Source organism: Lissotriton vulgaris, chromosome 10, assembly GCF_964263255.1.
Source record: "Lissotriton vulgaris chromosome 10, aLisVul1.2, whole genome shotgun sequence".
NCBI classification, from domain to species: Eukaryota; Metazoa; Chordata; class Amphibia; order Caudata; family Salamandridae; genus Lissotriton; species Lissotriton vulgaris.
In genome coordinates, this window is record NC_141698.1 from 36,840,615 (window position 1) to 36,862,252 (window position 21,638).

Below are 21,638 nucleotides of genomic sequence, written 5' to 3' on the forward strand. Positions count from 1 at the left end.
CTAGAATGCTCTTTTTATATGAATATAAGGTGTTAATAGTGATGGTTTCTAACAGGAGCAGCACGCAAGGGGGTAGTTGTGCCGTTCACGCTACTTATGCAAACAATGAGAAGTTCATTACGGAACTGGGAGAAAGTGTGCAAGAACCCTATTAAGGCGTCGAAGGCGAGGAACGAACCTTGTCTGCCGTGTGCCTGGATTACTACATTTGATACTTGTTTAGTGACCTTCACTGTTTGTCCTCTGCCCTCTTAGTTCGAGAACAAGCTTGCAGATTTATTTGACAGAACGATAGTTACTTGATTTTATATATGTTGGTACACACCCCCACAAAAAGAAATGGTGTTAACGTTAATATGCTGTGATGCTGCATTTAGGATCATTTGAAATCATCTCATCTGTAATTTAGAGTGGTTCGGTTCCTCTCTATATGCTGATACGTAGCACGTGCTGGCCCTTTGTTTACCCGTGTATTTCACATTGATTTCAAGACTCTTCTGATTGGCTCAGGCGTGTTTTTCCAGTGGCCTTAGCTCGTGGCTTTATTGCGCTCCGGCTACCTTTTTATTAATATTTATAGTCTTAACTTGTTCGTTATATATGCGTAATGTTTCCTACATTCGTGATACTCCAGTCACCTTACCTCAAAGATTGAAGGGCTGAAGTTGATCAGATCAGTTACCTCTGCTCCGAGGTAGCATACTTCCATGTGCTGTTCTGTGTGGTTTTTTTTTTGTTAGGGCTCCCCTGATTACCTGTTTTCAGCTGTGATTTCCAATTTGGGCGGATATCGTTTGGAGACTGCTATCTTTCGTTGTGATTTTATGGGCTCCCTGGTAACTTTTGTGCTGCCCTCTTGCTTCTTTTACCCTAGAGATATCTACGTATGCCAGAGTGACTTCAAGAGATCTGCTTTTCTAGTAGGTGCATACGTTGAAGGTGCTGATGCACCTTTTTTAGGTCTGGCTTAGAGACCGCTTTGGCTGTGCCAGCCTCGCTTAAAAAAAAAATCTATATTAATTATAATATATATTTTTTTTTATACAGGGGCTTTTGATCAGCTCTCTTCACTTATTGGTCTCCAACTGTCATTCACATTTTACATCCGTATACAGCATATTAGAAGGGGAAATGGGTCAGTTTGCTTCAACCATTGGTTCTCCTACACCGCGGGTAATGGTATTTTGCATGCTCACCTGTGCACTTCTTTCTGAACAGAAGCGCTCTTCAATGCCAAGGCTGATGGGCCAATGCAATTTTTCTTTCAGTTTCTCTTTCACATTTGTTTTAGGTATCCTTGTGTGTGTTCACTATATTTTCGAATTACATTAATTTAAAGCCCATATAACTTCTTTGCACCAATCCTTCCTGTGATGTGTACAAAAAAAAGTTTCTGCCCCTGTTCCTAGTACACCTCCCTGCTTGGAAGTGCACATACTGCACTATTAAAATCACATACTACGTATAGATCTTTTAATTGTAAACTTGTTGGGGATATATTTGCCTGCCACATTTATTTGGCAGCTGTTTTTGTGGCACATGCTTAACCTCTTCGCCGCTAATGACAAGGGTAATTCGTCATGGACTTTCCATTGATTTCAATGGAAATTATATGAGAAGAAGAATAATGCCTTAGCAGTAAAGGGGTTAAGAAATCAAAGTAACCATCATACTGGCGTGGCCAGGCCTATAGGCTTTGTCATTGTTTGTTAAAATGAAGTGACAACTGTTGCACACAGAGTATAACATTGCTTGCTTTTGTAAGAAGCAGTAGCCTCCAATATGAGTGTGTTCCTGACTAATGCCCCCATTCCCAACGTTGGCCATGCCCTCCCTCAATCAATTCTTGCTTGAGGCACTTGCACGATTACAGATTAGGGTACATTTGTGGCATTTTGGGGGGGAACTGAGAGGAGACAACTGAGTTATGTGCTTCCATTGCACGATCTTCAACGCACAATGCTTAATTTACTGTCTGTGACTGAATACTGTTAAGTATTGGCATTTCTGCGTACGTGTATGCATTGCCTCCGAACACCCTGAAGTGGTTGTAAGGTGACATGGTGGTGCTATATAAAACACTGAAACATACTATGGTTATCCAAGTTAGTAAATAAGGAGGGTGTTAATATTCTTTGACTCTGCAAAGCATTTAAAATAGTGACACAAAACGTTACCCCTTTACATTGCATATGATGCCAGGATGTTAAGAATAATGGAAGGGGGTTAGCAGGATTCAGGAATAGTGTGTAAATGTTCAGCTTCATGGATATGTGCGTTTTCTCTGGGGTATGAAGTTCCCAGGCTTCAGTATAGTTGATTGTGTGCTTTTGGAAATATTTAGTTGCTAAATGAATAAGTACAAGGTGAAAAAGAAATGACCACCTAGTGTGACTCTAAGCTTCTACACTCTATCTAGGCGTATGATGATCTCAAAAGAACGTTTAAATATTCCAGATGTGCTTTATTACCCCCTGGTTGTGCTTGCTTCCCTTCCCCCCTGGCTGTGCTTGCTTCCCTTCCCCCCTGGCTGTGCTTGCTTCCCTGCCCCCTGGCTGTGCTTGCTTCCCTGCCCCCTGGCTGTGCTTGCTTCCCTGCCCCCTGGCTGTGCTTGCTTCCCTGCCCCCTGGCTGTGCTTGCTTCCCTGCCCCCTGGCTGTGCTTGCTTCCCTGCCCCCTGGCTGTGCTTGCTTCCCTGCCCCCTGGCTGTGCTTGCTTCCCTGCCCCCTGACTGTGCTTGCTTCCCTGCCCCCTGGCTGTGCTTGTTAATTTTGTAACTGCTTTTATGGATGTCTATACATACTGAATAAAGCTTACATTGAATTGAATTGAACAACATCATTTCTTCTTCCAAATCATATTCTCCACAGTCAGATAAAATGTTGCAGATCCACTATTTGAAAGTACCATCCCTGAGCTCTAACAGTCGTAAATAACAATGCCATTTATTTATAAGTAAAAAAAAAAAAGAAATGTCATGAGCAATGCCAATAGCTCTAACTTTTCCAAAGGCGAAACCATTGCATTGTAAATGCTTGTTATTCATGCACCGGAGCCCTTGCTTGGATAGCCAACACCCTTTCTCTCCAGAAAAAACTTAAGCATTTGGCATTGCAAACACACCTTAAATGTTTCTAAAATTCAAAAAAATCACAGAAGTGTGCCATATTTGGAAAAAAGAATTTGTCCTTGTAGCACGATGGCTATGCACTGGGAGAGATATTTGGGCTGTTTGAACTTCAACCACCTCTGGTGTTAATGAGGGCTGGCGGGCACCGTTCTCATTTTTAATGTGTCAACACCATCTCAGAAAAAGAAAAGCAGGCCAACACTCCAGGGATAGCCTTCATTTTGTGAGAGATGGTTTTGAGATATATGTGTGTGTATGTATATATATGTGTGTGTGTGTGTGTGTGTGTGTGTGTGTGTGTATGTATGTGTGTATGTATAAATGTATTTAGGTATGTATATATGTATAGGTATGTATATATGTATGTATAGATATGTGTATGTGTATCTTTATATGTATATGTATGTGTATATCCTACACAAGTACTTATTAGGACTCCAACATCTCCTTTTCACATACGCGGACTACTCCCGACGTCCTTGACTCTTCCTTGTGTGTCGCCAGAGATCATATATACTATGGCTAGAGCTACGCCTTCCAGCGGCGTGAAATGATCTAAAACTATAACAAGGCGCCTCTCCGGCCGCATTCTCCCTCCTTTCCCTGTACTCCTCTCCCCCTTTCCATCACTCCTTAATGGTTATGTATATGTTTCATGTTTTTAGGTCGAGGAAGCTCGACTTTTAGTAAAAGGGGATCTCAAAAGTGCAACCCAGCCTTTGCTTGCTGGCTACAAGCTTGAGTGCACATGCAAGTGCACTCGCAGCCATCTGCCTTTCCTTTGTCATGGGTAATTAATTGCCTCTCTCCGGGCACCCTTTCATGTCCCGCGAGCAGGCCAATGCCACCATGCTGTTGCAATAACAGGCTCACGTTTCACCCGGCCCTCGTACCACTACAGAGACTCAACTAACCTTTTCCAGGGTTACCATTGGTGTAAGTGTAGGAAATCAGGTCACGGCTATCTTTTAAAATAAGACTTATTAAATATGCTGTTTGTGTGTGTGCATTTGTTTCCTGGTTTTTTTTCTGCTTTTGTAACAGGAATTTAGCAAATGATATTCACTCCTGGGCAAAGCACAAGCTGCTTCAGTTTATATAACTAGCAGCCCGTCCCAACGTTGTCCGGGTATGAAATAGAATGTGTGCAATGTGTGTAATAGGCAAGGGAATTTTATTTTAAAATCTTGCGGTAGACAACATTTTTAGCATGAAGTATCACTGTAGTTAGGCATGTGTGTGCAGATACTGTGTGTACCTCGGAGTAAGAAGTATTAGCAGATGTCTCTAGTGTGTATGTACTCCACTTTTGTAGGTAAGCGTGTGTGAAAGTGCATTCAGTTGTAAATTTCGTGTCTCCGCAGGCACGCTGAATCGAGTCATCCCCCGCTTGAGGCCTGGTCCCGCTTGAGGCCTGGTTCCAGTTTTGTTTGATGTTGTGCTTGTGGTGTAAAGTAGTTAATGCAGAGATTTCAGTGGGTAACAGCGCGTGCTGGAGACGCTGCGCGTGTGGGAAAGTGCAGTCAGTTCAAAGGTTAGTGTCCCAGCAGGCGTGCTTACTCGCGTCATCCGCCGCCTGAGCCCGGCTCCAGCCCTGGTTGATGTTGTGCCCTGGTGTCAACTCATTTATGCAGAGAGTTGAGTGTGTGACAGCGCGCAGGAGACGCTGCAGTTAGTGTCCCCGCAGGCACGGTCCTTTATGCAGAGAGTTGACTGGCTGAAAGCACGCAGGATACTGTGCAGTTAGTGTCCCCGTAGGCACGATCAGTCGCGTCTGCCCCCGCCTAGGCCCCGGCAATTGCTGCGCCCATTGGCCACGCCCCTTGCTCCAGCGCAATTGCCGCACCCTTTGGCCTTGGCCACGCCCCCGGCCCAAAGCACACGTTTGTTTTCCACACACCCTCAAGGCACGTTTTTTTTTGGGGGGGGGGGGAATGTGCCGCGTGATTGTTGCCGTTTGTCGCGCCTATTGGCCACACCCTTTGGTGCCGCGCAATTGCCGCGCCCATTGGCCTTGTTCACGCCCCCAGCACACGCCCCTAGCACAACGGACACGTTTAAGGAGCACTTTTTTTGTTGTCGTCATGCAGCGCCCCACTCGCGCCCCACCCACGCCCCCTCCCACAAGAGACTACTTTGCCTGTAACGTTCTTTTAAGTTCCTAATGCATATGGTGGGCAGCTGTATAGCCTATGTCCATCTGCTGCAACTGTCCTTTCCAATGCTGTATTGGGTGTTGTGATTGGTGCTGTGGTTCCTGAGATTAGCCGCATCAAAGGTTTGGGCTCTCTTTATATTAGTATAGATAAAATATATAATTGCAATGAGGCAAAACTTTTTTTTTTTTTAATGCACCATTGGAAATATTGTATTATGTATCCCGTAGTTGACCTTTGCCTGATGACATTTTACCAGCCTTTTATTTTTAATTTAAAGTGAGAACAGTCAGTATCTACAACTTGTGCGCAGATCATGATACCTCGTTGCATTTCCTCCTGCGCTATAAACGGCTAACGCCACCCCCATTCTGTGGCCTCGTGAACTTTTCATCCCACTGAAAGCACTAATGCTTAGGACTGCCAAAGGGACTCTTTTCCTCGGACCTGCGCTTTGACAGCACCGGTGCTTGTGCTATAAAATCTATGCATAGGTTTCAAAGCTAGAATTTTATGTTTTTTCATGTCAGCTGATGTATTTGAAATCATTAGTTGGTGGTGTAGACTGGAGCTACTGTGTTTTCTCTTTCCCAGAACACTTTAATTTAAAAGTTCGGAACAGGCTTTTGTGACTTTGGGCCCAGCATAGTTGTTTGTATAGGGGTCCGTAAAAAATGGTGACAAGCCTGGTGCTGATAGACGCTCATGCTCTGCCGTGCACCCTTCTACCCCTCTGCCTTTCATCCTTCTCCATGTCTGACTTGCACCCTTCTACCCCTCCGCCTTGCACCCTTCTCCCCTTCCACCTTGCACCCTTCTCCCCTTCCACCTTGCACCCTTCTCCCCCTCCACCTTGCACCCTTCCGCCCCTTGCACCCTTCTCCCCCTCCACCTTGCACCCTTCTCCCCCTCCACTCCACTCTTCTCCCCCTCCACCTTGCACCCTTCTCCCCCTCCACCTTGCACCCTTCTCCCCCTCCACCTTGCACCCTTCTCCCCTTAACCTTGCACCCTTCTCCGCTCAATCTTGCACCCTTCTCCCCTTAATCTTGCACCCTTCTCCCCTTAACCCTGCACCCGTCTCCCCCTCGGCTTTGCACCCTTCTCCACATCAGCCTTGCACCCTTCTCCCCTCCCACATTCTACCCTGCTCCACTTCCACCTTCTCCCCTCTGCCTTGCACCCTTCTCCCCTCTGCCTTGCACCCTTCTCCCCTCTGCCTTGCACCCTTCTCCCCTCTGCCTTGCACCCTTCTCCCCTCTGCCTTGCACCCTTCTCCCCTCTGCCTTGCATCCTTCTCCCCTCTGCCTTGCACCCGTCTCCCCTTCTGCCTCCACCCCTATATCCAAGAAGAGGGATAAATCTGGAGATCCACCTGAAAAGCAGAGTAAGACCCTGAAGAAATCTCACTCTGAGATTGGTCACCCTTCCTTAAAAAAAGAGAAATCCTCATTCTCTTCTGAGGTGAAATCTGGTGAAAAGGTGAAGGTTTCGTTGAAAGCGACCTCAAAATCTCCCTCTGAGCCTCCGTCGACGTCTAAAACCGCTTAGTCGACGAGAAAATCTCCTCCGAAGGTGAGTGGATCTACAGCGTCAAAGAAAATTCCATCATCGACGAGATAACCGTCCACGGCGCCGTCAACGAGTGTTCCATCACCGTCGACGATACCAATCATGTCGACACCTGCTGCGTCGACGATGCCTCCGCCGTCAACGACGATTCACCTTTAGTCGAAGAGTACCCCGTCGCCGATGCCACAAGTCCCGTCGATGAACCTACCGTCGACTATGCTATTGTCTACGTGTCCACCGTCGATGATGATTGTACTCTCGACGACAACCTTGATGTCGCCGACCACATCGTCGTCTATGACTTTTCCGTCGACGACATACATGATTACAACGTCGACGGTGTCATCTATTACAGCAATTTCCACAGAATCTGATTCGCCATCCATGTATATTTCAGCTTCATTGAAACGTGCAAATTACACCAATTTTGAGTTCTAAATTAACATCTTCCAGGCAATTCTACCAGGATGTATCTCACATTTCACTATTACCTCCTAGCCTTTATTTGGAGGAGTCTGATGATGATGACCCCTTTGGACAAGCGCATGACCCTTCTCAACTCCGGATAAAATATCAGGAGGATGACTATCAAGAGGAGTTTTATGAACCATGTGAGTCTTTAACCTCTTGGCTGCTAAGGCATTATTTGAATTTGACTTTAATTTCCATTGAAATCAATGGAAAGTCCATGACGAGTTACCCTTGTCATTAGCAGCCAAGAGGTTAAGAGGACCTCAAGAATCGTTCCACCAAGAACCAATGGTTCAGATGCCTGCAGCTTTGCTTCAAGACCTTACAACAATGTTAAAAGACTATAATACCCGTTTTCCTCAAGTCACGATTCCAGAAAGAGCTCCTGCACCTACAGAGATGCAGCCTGCGACCCCTGCAACACCAGTGTCAGATCCCCAAGTGGCGTTGTCACAATTACTGCAGGAATGATGACGGAGACACGTGGCAGATGACGGAGAAATTCCAAATTCGCCCACTACTGTGGATGAATGGGACGAATATCTGATCCCAACACCAGCTTCCCCAGTTCCTCTAGCTGTTGACTCCCCTCCTGAGGACATAGGAGGTTTCCATGCGATTATGGAAAGGGCAGCCTCTAGATACCATCTTTCAATGCCAGTTCAGAAAACGGAATGTTTTTTATACAATTTTAAAGATCTGAACAGAAAATCCTCCCGTTAAATTCCTATTATTGATCATATCTGGATGGAAGGAGTGAAAATTATGAAAACTCTGTTTTCCATTCCGGCGATCCTCCCTAGGATTGACAAAAAATACAAGGCGCCAGATGACGCCCCTGCCTGCCTTTCTGGGCACCCTAAACCAGACTCTATAATCTCTCAAGCTGCGCAGAGGAAGTCTCGGAATCCTTCTACATTAATAACAGCACCACCTGACAAAGATGGTAAGCGCCTTGACAACATAGGCAAACGCTTTACCACCATGGATGGCGCTACAGTTCGAGCTACGAATTGTTTAGCTATCTTAGGCAGATACGATCGACAATTATGGTCGGACATTTCACCTTATATAGAGTATCTGCCTGAGGACAAGAAAATAGAAGCATAGAAAATTCTCATGGAGGGTGAAAGAGCTGCTTCTGAAGTCCTCGATATCTCTATGGATATAGCTTCTCTGGGATTTCGTCAACTTGCCGGAGCAGCTACCCTTAGACATTAGGGCTGGCTGAAATCCACTTACTTCCGCCCTGATGTCCAAAAAAGAATTCTGGACATGCCCTTTGACGGCGATCTATTATTCGGTAAACACATCAATGACACATTGCAAGAAATAAAAAAGGACACTGATACTGCTAGATCATTGGTTACCTTGCTGTATAGAAAAACACCTTTTCGAGGAGCAAGAGGCAGAGGTTCCTACACCTTTCGTGGAGGTTACCAGAAGTACCAGCAACAAGGTGGCCAGGGTCGCTACGGATATCATTATCAACAGCAACAGCAATCCTTTAGAAGTCCCCCAGCGGCCGCTTACAGGCAACAGGGCAGGAAGCGTCAACCTCAGGGCAGAGATTCTGCCAGAAAACAGTGACAATCTTATTGCAATTGCACCAGATATGCCACAAGTATTCAAAATTCCGAGAATTTCCCAACATCTCAAAAATTGGAAGAAAATAACCACAGACAAGTGGGTTTTGGATATAATAACATTCGGTCACACCCTAGAATTCGCCAAATTTCCTCCTCCTCATCCACCTTTAAAGAAAAACCCACCGCATCTTCCACTACTCAGAAAAGAGGTTAAAGCTATGTTGTCAAAAGGGGCGATAGAAAAGGTTCCTAGCTCTCAAACAGGAAAGGGATTTTATTCTCGCTTTTTTCTGATAAAGAAAAAATCTGGGGATTGTAGACCAATCTTGGATCTGAGAATGCTAAACAAATACCTTGAGAAAATATCCTTCCGCATGATAACACTCCAGGAAATCCTTCGGCTTCTAGATTGCAGATTTTATGACTACATTAGATCTTCAAGATGCGTAATTCCACATCCCAATTCATCCCAAACATCGAAAGTTCCTGAGATTCACTGTGGCAGGTGCACATTTACAATTCAAAGTCCTTCCATTTGACCTGTGCTCGGCTCCAAGAGTCTTCACCAAATTTCTAGCTCCGTGAGCAGCTCTTCTCGGGCTGCAAGGCATCCAACTATTTCCATATCTGGACGACTGGCTGATAAAAGCGCCATTCTTTCGTCAGGCTTCTCTCACAACATGGGCATCGAGGGACGTTACACCTTCGCCGTCGTTAACCAGGTGACGACCGACGTCGAAGTGTGACTCCTCTGCTGACGTCAACCAGGCGATGCTCAGCGTCGAGGGGTAAGGAGCCTCCGCCGTCGTCGTCGTCACAACGTTCGGCGTCGAGAGCTGGCTCACCTCCGTCGTCACAGGCTAAGCGACCGTCGTCGAGAGTCCCAAGTCCTTCGCCGTCAACAACCAGACATCGATCGGGGTCAAGGAGAAGATCTTCGTCGACGTTCGGCGCCGAGGGCGACCAATACCCCTCCACCGATGTCACGTAGATATTCGCTGTCAATATAGGAAGCTCCGTCGTCGGCCACACAACGCCGCTCGACGTCGAGAGACCATCCTCACGCCGTTCGCCGTCTAGGCATACGACTACGAGATTGCCTGATCCACCGGCTCCACGGAGAGAGCCGGCGTCTAAGGAAAGGACCTGGTCGACGGCGGAGCAGCGCCGGTCGAGGTCGAGAGACCATCGCTCGGAGTCAAGGCATGCGCCTCCGGAGCATTCGACGTCGAGGCACCATGAACGGTCCAGATCGACGTTGAGACACCGTGAACGAGCTGAATGCTCGGCTACGAGATCCAGAGATGGTTCAGTGATCCTAGTGACTGAATCAGCCTCCCGTCACTCTTCGGGCTCTTCCAGATCCCAGTCAAGATCCAGAAGTCCTGCCCGCAGACCTCCCACTGAGGCTGTACAGTTGTCTCCCAGATGGAATAGGCCTCTGTACAATTGGCGAGACTCAGGGGCCACAAGACGGCTGCAGGAATAGGTCAGCCCAGTGCACATATCTCCACTGCAAAGACTGGTCGAGGAAGTGGATACACAGCCCTCCCAGGCGCAGAGAAAGATCACCTGTGAGACAAGCTGCATCTCGTTCCCCTGCACGAGAAGAGCTTTCAGGGAGGTCTCACGAAAGGAGACGCAATCGTTCACCTAGACAGGAGGTACCAGCCAGAAGATCTCGAGAAAGAAGAGCTCGAACTCCAGCTACTTCTTCTACCTCTTCTACCCGCTCTTCCATACAGGACTACTCTCCCACATTGGTTGATAGCCCTGTCTCTAGGGTTTCCCCGGTGGATGATATCAACACCTACCATGATGTCCTACAGAGTGGTGCACTGAAATTAAACATCGAGCTATCTGTGCCACAGGTCTCCACGACAGTGATCTTTGAGACTCTTCACCAAAAGTCGGGGTCTCGTCTAGTGCTACCGTTGGTCCCAGGGATCCTGTCAATGATGTGTTCCTGGCTCCAGCATCAGTAAAAGCGGTGCCGGCTCGCATCCAGAAGAAGTATAAGGCCGCACCCTCTGATCCGATCTTTGTGAAAGCGGACCCTCCCGCCGACTCAGTAGTTGTGGCGGCGCCGGCACGGAAAACCCACTCAGTTTCTCCCTCCTCTTCAACTCCTCCTGATAAAGACAGCAAGTTGCAAGACTCGTGGGGCCGCAAGGTCTGCAGTTCTGCCGCTTAGACGCTGAAGGTTTCTAGCGCGGCTGCGCTTTTAGGCAGGTACGATAGAGCCTTATGGGACTCAATGGAGCGTTTTAAATCAAAACTGCCTAAGGAGGACCAGCAAGACTTAGAGGAGACCCTGACGGAAGGAATTCTAGTGGCTAATAAGATAATTAGCACTGCTGCAGATGGAGCTATCCTGGCGGGATGTACCTATGCCCAAGGGGTATGTTATGTTATGTTATGTTATATTTGTTTTTATATAGCGCACGGCTACTCAAAAAGAGTGTCCCGGCGCTTTAAATAAGGAGACCTACAGCAAAATAACACAACAACAGTAATAAAAGCAATGTGAAATGCAGAAAGAAAACAGAAAGAACAGCAGAACAGCCTAAAGGGTAAAGAGCCAGGTTTTAAGGCCTTTCCTAAGTGCAAGTAGGCTGGTGGATCCCCCGAGTGCTAGCGGCAAGGTGTTCCACAACTGTGGCTCCAGCAGTCCGAAGGAGCGGCCTCCAATGCGGGCTCTCTTCACTCGTGGCACAGCCGCCAGGGACAAAGATTCTGACCTGAGAGAGCGAGCCGGATGGTAAAAGGCAAGTCTCCTTTGGAGTTACTTCGCTCCCACCACATGAAGAGCTTTATAGGCCAGAGTTAATGCCTTGAAAACAATCCGTTTACGGATGGGCAGCCAATGTAAAGTCTGCAACAAGCCAGCAGCACTGGCTCGCCTGTTAAGGCCAAAAATGGCCCTCGCAGCCGCGTTCTGCGCAACTTGGAGCCGCTGCAGCAGGTACTCTGGCAGGCCCAGGTAGAGAGCGTTGGAATAATCTAACCTAGAGCCTATCAGAGCCTGCACAGTCAGCTTCCTATGTTCCTCAGACAGAAGAGGTAGAAACCTCCGTAGCATCTTAAGGAGGCCGAAGCAAGTGCCCGTCACACCGAGGATCTGAGATCTTAACGTCAGACCCTTGTCCATCTTGACCCCCAAATTCTTAGCAATTTGGGATGAACAAGACGGGGGATACATGTGAATGGGCCACCAAGCTTGCCAGTCTGGCTCCGTCGCACACCCGAAGAAGAGTACCTCGGACTTATCGGAATTGCACTTGAGGCTGTTCAGATGGAACCATTTAAAAACAGCCCCAAGGCAATCCCGGATACTCTCTCCATCAAAGACTCCTCCCCTCTTGCAAGAGAAGAGGAGCTGGGTGTCGTCGGCGTAGGATACGATCTGGGCCCCGAACGACTCCACCAGTGCCGCCAAAGGGGTCATGAAGATGTTAAAAAGGGTCGGGCTCAATATAGAGCCCTATGGGACCCCGACTCCCAAAGGCGGCATCACGGCGGAATCTGGGGAGGCCCAGACCGTTTGCCGGCGGCCAGCTAAGAAAGATGAAAACCAGCTGAGCACCGTCCCCCGTAGGCCAATCTCATAGAGTCTTGCGAGAAGGTCATCATGGGGGGCGGTGTCGAAAGCCGCCGACAAATCCAACATCACCAGCATGGCTTTGCCCCCAGTGTCCAGAACCCCTTTGATGGTTTCTGAGACCTCTAGGAGCGCGGTCTCTGTACTGAGATTTGGACGGAAGCCGGATTGGGTGGCATGCAGAATCTCGTGGGTTTCCAAAAAATTGGAGAGCACCGTATGTACATGCTTCTCCAAAATTTTCGTCAGAGCAGGCAACAGAGAAATAGGCCTGTAATTGACCGGAGCCTTGGGATCGAGACCAGGCTTCTTCAGCAAAGGGATGACCATTGCCTGCTTCCAGGCCTGCGGAACCACTCCCTGGCTCAGCGAGAGATTCAGGAGTGGATTCGCCACGTTCCAGACGTTCTTCGTGGCTGCGCCTGACAGGCCTCAAGCCCGATGCACAACAACGCATTCTGAACCTCCCGTTTACAGGCACATCTCTCTTTGGCCAGCACATGGATGACGAAATGAGTCGGATGAAAGCCGAGCTCGACACAGTCAAGGCAGTCGGCCTACAAAAAAAGAAAGAGTTTAAACGCCGTTTCAGGACCAACAAAGGCAGAGGGGCTCAACAGAGGGTTCAAAACCCTCAGTGGTCCCAAAGCAAATCCCAGGGCAAGACCCAGTTTCGGGGTGGTAAAGCCAACCGAGGTAGAGGAGGTCACCAGCAGTCCTCTACTTCGCGAGAGGAGGAAAACAATGAGCACTGGCTTCCTCTAGTGCCGTTGTCCACTCCAGTGAGAGGAAGTGTTTAAAAACATCTGGCAGAGTGGGACAGCATCACGAACGATCGGTGGGTGCTGAATACACTGCGCAATTGATATGTTGTTCGTTTCCGTGCGCCGCAACAGGACATTTCCCCAAAGAAATCTAGTCCGCACCAACTCGATCTGCTCTGAAAAGAGGTGAAGGCTCTTCTCCAAAAACGAGCTATGGAAGAGGTGCCTCCCTCTCAAAGGGGAAAAGGAGTCTATTCCAGATACTTTCTTGTCCCCAAAAAGGATCAGGAAAACAAGTTCCGGCCCATCCTGGATCTTCGGGTTCTGAACAAGAACATAGTCAAGGAGAAGTTCTGCATGCTTGCTCTTCACCACATATGTCCACATCTGCAAGTAGGAGATTGGATGTGTTCGATGGACTTGCAAGATGCCTACTTCCACATTCCAATTGCCATGCGACATCGGAAGTTCTCAAGGTTTCTGGTGGGCAACAAACACTACCAGTACAAGGTCCTGCCTTTCGGGCTAAAGTCGGCGCCGAGAGTCTTCACCAAATGCATGGCAGTGGTGGCAGCTTTCCTGCACAAAAAAGGACTTTTCCTCTATCACTCCCTAGACGACTGGCTCCTAAACAGGTAGAGAACTACTTCCACCTTTGCCTGCTACAATTGCACAGGCTCGGCCTCCATGTCAACATGGAGAAGTCAGTACAACTACCAACCCAATCCATACACTACCTGGGCTCCGTTCTGGATACAAAATTGGGAAAAGCGTATCCTTCGGAGGAGAGACTATTTTCTATGCAGCAGAAGTGCAGAGTTCTACTACAGTCCCAGAATCCAACAGCGCGTCAAGTAGCGTCTCTGCTGGGTTCCATGGCGTCCTGCATCATCCTGATTCCTCACGCCAGGCTGAGGATGCGACCTTTGCAGCAGGCTCTGGAGGATCAATGGGATCAGTCGACAGGCCTCTGGAAGACCGGATCTATCTTTCCCAGGTGACGAAGACCTCCATCAAATGGTGGACTCACCCTTGCAACCTTCTGGTGGGAGTGCCTTTTCACCAACCTCTCCCGACACAGTCTATAGTCACAGACGCGTCTCTCCAAGGCTGGGAGCACACATAGGGTGTCTGCAGATTCAAGGAAAGTGGTCAGCAAAAGAACAGACCTACCATATCAACATGCTGGAGCTTCGGGCAGTCCATCTGGCTCTGAAGTCCTTCCTTCCTGCACTCGAATCACACTCAGTTCTGATCCAAACGGACAACACAACAACCATGTTCTACCTGAACAAGCAGGGCGGAACTCTGTCGCGTCCTCTCTCTCTGGAGTCACAAGCCAAATGGCACTGGCTGCCCGCCCCGAACCTCACAGTAGTAGCGGTGCATCTCCCAGGAGAGCTAAATATCAAGGCCGACGCACTCAGCAGGCACTTCGAAGATCAGCCAGACTGGGTGCTGCACGACGAGGTGGTGGCAGACCTCTTCCATCGCTGGGGTCGTCCAGAAATAGATCTATTCGCGGACGACGAAAACTCAAAATGCCACGCCTTCGCGTCCAGATTCCACTGTCCAGGGACAAGGGGGAATGCCCTTTTGATGGACTGGTCAGGGACATTTGCTTACGCATTTCCTCCTCTGCCCCTGATTCCGAAGGTGGTGTCCAAACTCATCAGATCCAGCATGACCATGATCCTGGTAGCCCCAGACTGGCCTCTGCAGTGGTGGTACCCGGACCTTCTACAGCTGTCGATGCTTCCACCCAGGAGACTGCCCTGCAGGCCATACCTGCTGACTAAGATGGGGGGGGGGAGGATTCTTCATCCCAACCTTCCCTCACTGCACTTAACAGCATGGCTCCTGAGGTCCTACAATACGGACATTTAAATTTGCCACCTGATTGTATGCACATTTTAAAGGAAGCAAAACGACCCTCCACAAGAACGTCTTATGCGTTTAAGTGGAAGAGGTTTTTTCTTTGGTGCAGAGAACATCTCTTTAATCCCTCATCACAGGAGGATGTGATTCTGCCTTACCTGCTGTACCTAGCAAGATCTGGTCTTAAATATACCTCGATCAGGGTACACCTCTCAGCCATTACGGCCTATAGGAAGTCTCCTACTCAGCCCTCCTTCTTACAGATGGAGGTGGTCAAGGACTTCTTACAGGAGTTGAAGAAAGTGTACCCCCTGTTAGAAACCCTTCTCCTCCGTGTAATTAAACCTAGTATTGTCTAAGTTGATGGGCCCTCCCTTTGAACCCATCCACAGAGCTTCCTTGCAACACCTATCGTGGAAGGCCTCTTTTCTAGTTACAATTACATCAGCGCGCAGAGTAAGTGAAATACAAGCGCTGTGTACAAAAGAACCTTACACTGTTTTCCATCACAACAGAGTAGTCTTAAGGGCACATCCATCTTTTTTACCTAAGGTAGTCTCTAATTTTCATATAAATCAGTCTATTTCTCTACCTTCTTTTTTTCCAAGCCCTACGACCCCGGCTGAGCGGTCGCTGCACTCTTTAGATCTCAAAAGAGTCCTTAAATTTTATTTGGAAAAGACCAAAGAGAGTAGGAAGACAGACCAATTGTTTATCAACGACGGTCCAGTGAGAACGGGCTTCCCAGCTACCAAGAGATCCATCTCCAGATGGATTGTCTCCTGCATTAAATTGTCTTATCAGCTTTGAGGCATGATGGGATACTGGGGTCATGAGTGCCTTAAAGGCACGGTGTCAGTTTTTTGTAGCATGCAGCTACAGGTTAGCTTTTCAGTCTTTTTAGACTGTGTTTGCAATGCACCCTGGGAGCTTTCTATGCTTTCAGGATATAATGAGAATTTCTATTGCTTTTTCAGCATTAAAACAGTCTCAAAACAATCTTTGGTGTTGTTTTTCATGTTTCTAATGCATATGTTTCATGTATGGTGGAAATTCTTTACAGCATAATACAGCTCTATTGTGTATTTGGCTGATATTGCTTGTATATATATATATATATATATATATATATATATATTTGTGGGGCACATATAATATAGTGTTTCCGGGGTTCCGCGCATGGGCGGGAATATTCTAATGCTTATGACTTTGATGCCCTGGAAGAGAACTAGGATTACAGGTAAGTAACTAATCCTTCTCAGTAATCTGTTTCAGTGAAGGTTATAATTATTATGCGTGCTGATTGAAGCGTGAATATGTGAAAGACTAATGCCGGAGACTAAATTAGATACTTACCTGTACTTAGTTCTCCAGCGTTGGTATTTTTCAGATATTCACATGCGACCCTCCCTTCTCTTGGTCAGAGGCTTGTTTATTTTATACTCTTTTTACACTTTGTGCTATGAAGACTTGGCTATGGTAGTCTCTAGGGTTAGTGAGAAAGCTGGCAGTTTCAACTCGTTAGCTAAAGTTCGGGTACTTCAAATGAGGTGGATGTGCTACTTAAGAAACCCTATGTTGAGGCCAATAGCCACTTAACATTTTACTGCAATTTAAGATTACTGGGGGGTTCTCACAACTAGGAATGGTTTAAGCATGTGAATATATGAAAGATATGCGTGCTGGAGAACTGAAGTTACAGATTAGTAATTTATTTCTTCTCCTTGTTCTAGACCCATTTTTCATATGAAAACTTACCCGTCTGCGAAGTAAATTGTTAGTCCTTAAAACAAATGGGTTAAATCTTTGAAGAGACTGTCACAAACAGATTCTATGACTGAGCCTTACAAAGTGTGTCTTTTGTGCCTGGGGTTGGTCCACAACTTCTCGGCCTGTAATGACTGCATTCGGATGAATCTGAATGCCATATTGGACCAAGAGACCAAATTTTACATCTCCAGTTGTAAGAAAGCTCCACCCCATAACAGGTCGAAGTTAAAAGGAAGTTCCTTTTCATGCTCCCACAGACGTTCCCATGGCAGATCATCATCGCTGTTGTAAGTCTTGAAGTAAGTCCAAGAGAAAGCATAAGAAGTCGAAGCATGTATCTGCTTCTTCCCACTACTCTCTGACTCCAGTGAGGGTACAAAGGAGTCAAAGTGCCTTCCGGTCTTGCTCCTGATCTCTTTCAGAAGCAATTAAGAGTTTGGTCATGAAGCACCTCAAGTTCCCAGGTATATTGTTGACTGCAGCAAGCAGAGCGGCCATGCTCCACATATTTGGCATTTTACCGGTTCATTTTGGCACACCTTTAGGCGCACAAGGATTTGTAAGGGCCTTCAGTTGTACTTCTGCTGGCAGATTTGCCCTCTGCGCAGTCTGACCCCGCACTGGGTTCAGAACTAACTCCGGTGTTGATTTCATTCCAGTGCTGTCTGAAGGTTTTCATCTTATTGTACTATCTGACTCTGAGCAAAATCCACCACAACTTCGACGGAGGCTGCACCCAGCTTTAATCCCCACTCAGCTGACTGTCAGTACTTCTGACGCTTTGCTCTTACCACGCGATATGGCTCAAACTTTGCACAGTTCTCAGCTCTGACTTAAACAATGACAATTGTAATGAAATGGATGATTATATTCCACGATATTAGGAAAAAAACTGAAAGGACTAATTCAATATGCTATCAATCTGAATTCTTCTTCAGATACTGGCCTTGTGTCTTCCTAGATGCTGCTATTGAGGAAAGTTCCTTCTTCTTAGTCAAGGTGAGAAGTGTGGCAAAAGTCTTAGACCGACAGCTTGCAATGGTGGAGGTGAAAACAAATGGTTTAACTGAGGTACATGAGCCAGCTCGGGCCCCTACAGAACCTCTTTTGTCATTTAATGAGACCCTCAATCCTACCCTTTTGGGTGTTTTGGTGATATCATGTTAGGGTCCACCTTATAAAAGCCTTTCTTACACATCATTTAACTTCAAAGTTTAGTGGTAGAGGCATCCACCAAGAAATGTAATCCTAAAGCCTACCCTACCATCCCACCGAATTGTGAGTCAAAACGAATAGAGACATTTGGCAGGCAGATTTTCCCTTCTATGAACCTTGCTCTGATGTCCGAGCACACCAGCTATCTTCTAGCCTGCTACTCGGAGCCCTTTGACACATGCTGGCATGTGTTTTACTGACTTTTCTAGACGACCTTCAGGCGCCCCTTACTCAAGCTGTTGAGGATGGCTGCACTTCAGCATGATTTGCAATACATTCTGATTTGGAAACTAACAACTGCTTGGCAGTGGATGCAAGTGTGGTACCTTCATGTCTCCTGGATGTGGTATGCGGGCTTCTCCTTGGGTAAGTCCATGCATCCCTAATTGACATGCTGTTTGACTGCTCTCACCACTTTGGCAAAAAAAGCACATTCGGCACTGGAACTGTTTAAGGAGATCAGTGGCACAGCACGTTCATTGGGTCTTTCTGCCCCCATCACATAATTCTGCCTGCAGTTTAGTCTTCTACATGACTGTGGTCTCTGTTTTAAATGTTGGTAATGCCAGAACCACTAACCCATATGACCTTTCAGATCTTCTGTTAGCCAAGGCTTCCCACAGACACTGCCTAGGGCAGCAGGGACTAACATGCAGCTTAGTCCTGTGCAACTCCTGCATTAGCAGCCACAAAACTGCTTCAGTGTGTCCTTGCCGGCCTACAGCCACCCCGTTCGAGGCAGGATCTGATATTTCCTACAAGGATAAAGGGTGCATAATTACGATGGACTGGAATGCAGGCTAAGTAATTACTTGTGGTTGCAATTAATTCAAGCATTTTAGCCATCACTTTTTGTGTACTTCAGTGTGTCACCCTTAATGGTCCAGGTATGCCCAGGCATTTGTCCCATACACACTGTACCATTGGAACTAAGCTATACCTAGCTGATGTGCCATAGACAGGTTGAAACCAGATCTTGGTTGCTTGTATTCAGGGTCAGGGAGGACCTGGCCTGGCAGTTTGTGGTGGACTGTTCCCATTGGAGCATGGTCAAGACTGTTTTGCATATGTCTGAGTCCAAACTAAGATGGCATGATCTAAAAAATTACAATGGACAGGGATGTGGCCTCGAGTAATTACCCGTGACTGAGATTAATTTGATCATTCTAGCAATAATTTTTTTGTATACTTAAGACTTTCCTCTAAGGGTAGCTGACCTCACTTCAGAAAAATGTGTCCTCTAAATCATATGCTGTGACTACCGCCTTCCATTTCATTGTACCTCGGCACCCCTTCTGCCACCATCCGGGCAGCTGATGGAGGACCATCTATCCAGTTTACAGCAGGAAATGCAGAGGGTTCGTGCCGAGGAAGTGAATGTTACAATTGCTTATGCTGAAGGCTGTAGGCCTTTGTCCTATTTTAGATCTTCACCCTCTCAATGCATTCATGTGGAAGGACAAATTCAAGATACTAGCCAATGTCTTTTCTACCATAGACCCGGAAACTGGATGATGGTGTGGGGTATTCAGGACACTTATTACTGTATCCCCCTTCCTGCAGGCCCCCAGGCGCTCTACCTGCAGTTCACAGTGGGGTGGAGGCATTTGCAGATCTCAGTGGTCTCTTTTGGCCTCACCAGTGCCCCATGGGTGTTCATGAAAGTGATGACGATAATCGTAGTGCACCTTTGGAAGCTGTGCATATGAGGCTTCCCCTACCTCGACATCTGCTGCTGAAGGTTGGTTCACCCCAGGCAGCCATCGACCACCTGCAGTTGACAGCTAGCCTCATAACATTGTTTAGATTCACTGATAATGTACCAAAGTCACACCTGACTCATTTGCAGATAATCCCGTTCATCAGAGCTATTCTGCATCTGGTACAGTTTTGTGTCTTTCTCTTGGAGTGGAAAGTCCAGGGCTTTCAGGGTATGATCCAATGTTTCCGCCACTGTACCTGGATCTCATCATTGCAGTTGAGATTGAAGCTGCTGTTATTGTTGGCCTCCTACGTTCTGCTGGTCAACATACCAGTGGCACGTGGGCTCTGCAGCCGGAGCTCAAATCAGAGTAGACACCGCATTAGAGGAATCGGTCTGATTGTTTTCAGATTTCGGAGGAGACTTCAAACGACCTGTAGCGGTGGCTGCCCGATTCTTCCCAGATTTGGCAGCGACTGCAAAAGACCTCCAGTGGTGTTTACTGAACTGCGATTTGGTCAGTGGTCGATTTCTCTCCTCACCCCACAGAGCAGACTGTGGTCACGGATGCATCCACTACAGGGATGGAGAGGTTATTAGAGACCTCCGATTTACAGCAGAAACTTGACTCCACATCACTTTGTTGTAGTTGAGGGCCATCCAACTTGTCCTTTAAAGGCCTTCTAACCATGCATGTGCTCACAAATAACATCATTGCCATGTGGTACTATAACAAGCTAAGCAGGGTGGAGTCTTGGGCCTCGTGTTAGGAGGCTCTGGAAGTGGCTGGACCACCAAGGAACTTCTCTGCTGGTAAAACATGTGAAACGCCTTCTAAACACCAGAGTTGACTAACTTTGCCAATGACGAGTAGCAGGTCACAGATGACAGTTGCACCCAACAGTGGCTCACAGCATATTCTGTCAGTGGGGAGAACCCTGGCTTGATCATTTTGCCACTGTTGAAAATATGCAATGTCCGTACTTTAGCACGTTGGTGTTTCACTCCTGTATGCCTTCCCCCGCTGCTGCCTCTCCTACCCTGAGTTTCAAAGAAGATCAGGAATGACCGGGCACAAGTCATCCTAGTGTCATCTGATGGGCCACAAGAGTATGGTACAAGAACTCTTGGGCATCAGCATCTGCCCTCAGATGATGATGCTGCTGCTGCTTTGGGAGGATCTTCTGTTACAGCAGCAGGAAAGGGTACTGCACCTGGACCTGCACCGTTCGTATCTCCATGCTTGGAGATTGAGGGCAGCAGTTGACCTCCTTCAACCTTCTTCTGAGGTCATTGATGTCATTTTTGAGGCAAGGCATCCCGCCACAAAATCACTGTATGCCATTCATTGGTGTACATAAACTCACTAGAAGCAAAGTTGTCAGAAGTATTGTTTGTACTGTCCTTGGCCCATGAAGTACCTTCTTTAGGCACTGTTAAGGCTGTTTGTCGACTCCTTAAGACATTTTTGTAATTGCCGGATAAGCCTTCTTTATTTCTATTTCCTGTTGTGACTACATTCTTGAACGATTTGCAGTATTTATTTCCACCAAAATCCTTTGTGATGCCATAGTGGGACTTGAGCTTCGGTCTCCCTATTTTGATGTCACCTTTTTTGAGGCACTGCCCAGTTGTCCCCCTAGGCTTTTGACTTTGATATTGGGCGTTCTCATACCCGTGATAATGGCTAGGGGTGTGAGCGAGCTGCATGCTCTTTCTGTCAACCCACCTTAAAGAGTTCTGCACCTGAGCCTGTAGAATGTACAGTTCCATGCTTATAGATTGAGTAGC

The 21,638-nt window shown here is 47.3% G+C and overlaps 1 protein-coding gene across 23 annotated transcripts in view; it reads left to right on the forward strand.

Annotated features, from left to right (window-relative positions):
* Positions 1-21,638, forward strand: part of LOC147684447 (uncharacterized) — a 1,151,265-nt gene that overhangs the window by 351,076 nt on the left and 778,551 nt on the right. The window lies entirely within an intron of this gene.